The sequence below is a fragment of the Rhagoletis zephyria genome, unplaced genomic scaffold, assembly GCF_001687245.7.
Source record: "Rhagoletis zephyria isolate East Lansing unplaced genomic scaffold, Rhagoletis_zephyria_1.1 Rzeph_scaffold_01589, whole genome shotgun sequence".
Lineage (NCBI taxonomy): Eukaryota > Metazoa > Arthropoda > Insecta > Diptera > Tephritidae > Rhagoletis > Rhagoletis zephyria.
This window is the reverse complement of record NW_016158673.1, coordinates 13890-17114: the sequence shown is the minus strand read 5'-3', so window position 1 is coordinate 17114 and position 3225 is coordinate 13890. Positions and strand designations below refer to the sequence as shown.

The following is a 3225-nucleotide window of genomic DNA, read 5'->3' as shown; positions in this document are numbered from 1 at the left end:
GAAGCAAACAGCCTCGGATGAGACCCCCTTTTTCTGATGACGACCACGGCAAACGTATAAAGGACTATGATTTAAGGGTATGCACCTGGAATATCCGGACCCTTAATGGGGAAGGTGCCTCTGCCCGGCTGGTTGATGTCCTCGGGAAGACAAAGGCTGACATCACCGCCATCCAAGAAATGCGATGGACGGGGCAAGGTAAAGTAAGCGTGAAGCTTTTCATTGGGCGGGGTTTTAACGTGGCGGGACCCAAACCCAGCGCACGCGAAGTTTTACGCCTTCTCACTTTAGCTCGCTCCCAAACGGGTGTTTGGTTGCTACCCAGAGGATACGTGGATATAAATATCCGGACGTTGTGAGCTGCGATTTGAACCGTACGCACAAGAATCGCTTCTGGCCACTCCCAGGTGAATGGCAGTCAAGAGTTTTCCACTTCTGCGCACGGAACCATGAATAGTATAAATACGCAATGGGAAATAAGGCAAACCTTTGTTGGAAATAAAGCAAAACTCAGATTTTGGTATTATTTCCTATTTAAAAGTGAAATAAAGCAAATTTTGCGTTATTGCCGTTTGTGTTCTGTGTCGGTGTTCAAAAGAGAAAAATGTCAAAATCACCTCTACCTTATTTAATATGCCTTGCTGTCGCTGTTTTTAACCGACTTCCAAAAAAGGAGGTTATCAGTTCGTCGGAATCTTTTTTTTTTTTTTTTATGTATGTTACCGCATAACTTTGGACCCCGTCAACCACTTTCGATAATTCTTTTTGCATCGGAAAGGTAGTGTCTCAGAAGTGGTCCCATACTAATCTGGTTAAGGTCCGATCAGTGGATCATGAGATATATATATATTTTTTTTTTTTATATGAGAGTTGAAGTCGTTTTTTTTGCTAAAAATTACTTGTCGCAAAATGTAGTTGTGTGCGTGAGCCAATCGCTGACATACCAGTGATGGAAAATCAAAATTTAAAATTGTGCCTAATTTTTCCGAAAAAACTGTGCCTATGCAGGTCAATGTGCCAATAAATTAAAAATCGTCGATAGGTACCATTTCCTTTATAAAATATATATATCTGTGTTCGTATGGAAAAGTAGCTTACGATTACGAATGATTCACTGACGCTGAGCCGTTGAACAATGTTTGGCAATAAACGTGCAAGAAATAGTTCCGATACTAGCAAGTCAATATTCTTATTAAGTCTCATCAAAAAATTCCTTGTCGTTTAAAGAATAAATGGAATGCCGCATTATACTAAAGCCAGTATTTCGACATAAGCTACTTTACCATACGAACACAGATATACAAACTTATTGCATATTAGAAACACAGAAGTTCACGTAAACCTCTTCTTATGCTTGGTTTTCACTATGTCATATTTGACGTCAAATGTTGTCAGTTGAAATAAAACGGGTTGTCATATGGCATCAAATGCGTTCGTTGTCATATATGACCACGCACGGTCATATAAAATGACAGCCAAGTGAAAACGGCCTTAATTTAATTTGACCGCCAATGTGGCAACATTTGACACCTAAAATTAATTTGCCAGCATGTTGGCAATTTGTTTTCGTTTGACGCGTGCACAGCTGTTTTTCTTCTGCATCAATTTGCAGCAAAGGTAAAATTTTCAATATTTTTCTAAAAGTTAACATATTAATGTTTTACAATGTGCTTTTCAGTGTCAAAATATGATTGTTCGTTAGCCCAAGCGGTAGCACCAGTGGAACGAAGAAGCGGGTGCGAAAAGGAAAAGTGGACAAATGAGCAAATGGAGAGGCTGGTGCAAGAAGTAGAAGCTAGAGAAGGCACGTGGAATTTTCTTTCCACTGAATACAGGGACAGGAATTTGCGAGAGGCTCAATGGCAAGATGTGGCGGATATTTTGAAGATGCCGCGATCGGAAGTTTCAGCCAAGTGGAACAGCCTTCGCTGCTCTTTCCGCGTAAGTACCTTTGCGATATTCATAAAAATGATTGCTAAAGCAACATTAATATTAGGCGGCCTTCAATAGAAAAGGACATACCAAAAGTGGGCAAGGAGCAGGAAGAGGGACTGCAATGAGCCCGCTTTACAATTCCCTCAAATTTCTTGAGCCGACATTGAAAATTGAGGCCAGCACAACATCAAATTTAGGAAATGTGAGTATATGCATAAGTATGCAAACAATTTTATGATTTATTAGTTAATTTTTTTATTTTTTATAAAAACATGGTTCATGCTTTAATCAAAACCACGTTAGTCAAACTTTCAAACTTAATACAGAACTTAGAAAAATTCAACAAACTTTCGTCTAAATGTTTAACTTTTTAATCTGAATTTTTAATATAATTTTGGGCACGCAGATAGATCGGCTATGTAATTTTAGTGAAATAAGTGCAAGTTTTAAGCGGCTGAAAGATCGCGTTGATTTTTGATGATTTTTTATTGCTGACGGGTTTTTGCACTTTTTACCATAAAGGTAAAATGCGCAACAAAATTAACGCTATATTTTATAAATTGCTCTTGTTATAAGCATAAAACCGCACTAGAATTACATAGCCGATCTATCTCGTACCCAAAATTATTTAAAAATTCAGATTAAAAAGTTAAACATTTAGATGAAAATTTGTTGAATTTTTCTAAGTTCTGTATTAAGTTTGAAAGTTTGACTAACGTGGTTTTGATTAAAGCATGAACCATGTTTTTATAAAAAATAACAAAAAAAATTTTAACTTCAAAAACATTGCAAATATTAAACAAAAAACACCATGCACTCACTTTTGATTGACAGTGTACATACGCACTTAAAATACATTTGTATAACTATGCGAACATATGTATATGTACAATACGTGACCAATTAATTACGACCAATCACAAAATATTGTATGTATGTAACAAAATTGAGCAACTCAAAACTTTTTTGTTAATTTCTTGTAAAATATTAGTCCTAACCAATTCCATATTGATCGAAATTTCAAACGTTATACGAAATTCGCAAAGATTTTTAAAATTTTCATTCAAATTCTAAACAAAGTTTTTAACCTTAATGTTTAAAAAAATTTGTTACATATGTACAACAATATTTTTTGTTTGGTCGTAATTGATTAGTCACGTATTGTACTTGTTGTCTTAAAGAATACAGTACATTTTATTATAATAAAAAATAGTTACATACTTTATGTAAGTTTACATTTTGTACTTTTTAAGTCTTTGCGTTGCAGTGGCACATTCAAATGTATACGGT

At 35.6% G+C, this 3225-nt stretch overlaps 1 long non-coding RNA gene across 1 annotated transcript; it reads left to right on the top strand.

Moving 5' to 3' along the window:
- Window positions 1-1268: 1268 nt before the first annotated feature.
- LOC108364549 (uncharacterized) lies at window positions 1269-2133 on the top strand. Its single transcript, XR_001847774.1, has 3 exons — window positions 1269-1617; window positions 1679-1941; window positions 1997-2133. It is a non-coding gene; the product is annotated as an uncharacterized LOC108364549 (long non-coding RNA).
- The last annotated feature ends 1092 nt before the right edge of the window (window positions 2134-3225 follow it).